Source organism: Neopelma chrysocephalum, unplaced genomic scaffold (genome assembly GCF_003984885.1).
Source record: "Neopelma chrysocephalum unplaced genomic scaffold, ASM398488v2 Primary Assembly neopelma1_89182, whole genome shotgun sequence".
Classification (NCBI taxonomy): domain Eukaryota; kingdom Metazoa; phylum Chordata; class Aves; order Passeriformes; family Pipridae; genus Neopelma; species Neopelma chrysocephalum.
The window spans coordinates 1-262 of NW_020918199.1; the positions used below are offsets into that span (position 1 = coordinate 1).

Here is a 262-nt window from a genome sequence, read left to right on the forward strand (position 1 = left end):
GAGGGGGGGTCCTGGAAGGGTTCAGAGGATTAAAAACATCCCCCCCCAAAAAAAACTCGAGGGTTTTCCCCCAAAAGGGTCCCGGTGGAATAAAAAAGTTCATTGTCTCTTCCAGATTTGCTTGGGGTGGTTTTTGGGGGGGGGTCCTGGAAAGGTCGGAGGATTAAAAACATCCCCCCCACCCCACCCAAAAAAAAGAGGCTGCACAAACGGGGTGAAATGAGTAAAAATGAGGTTCCACCCCCCCAAAAACTCGAGGGTT

At 50.8% G+C, this 262-nt stretch overlaps 1 long non-coding RNA gene across 1 annotated transcript in view; it reads left to right on the forward strand.

The window, feature by feature from the left end:
- The first annotated feature begins 25 nt into the window (after positions 1 to 25).
- LOC113979800 overlaps positions 26 to 262 on the forward strand; it is a 433-nt gene continuing 196 nt past the window's right edge. The window contains exon 1 of the long non-coding RNA XR_003537988.1: positions 26 to 234. This is a non-coding gene — a long non-coding RNA (uncharacterized LOC113979800). The remainder of the gene's footprint in view (positions 235 to 262) is intronic.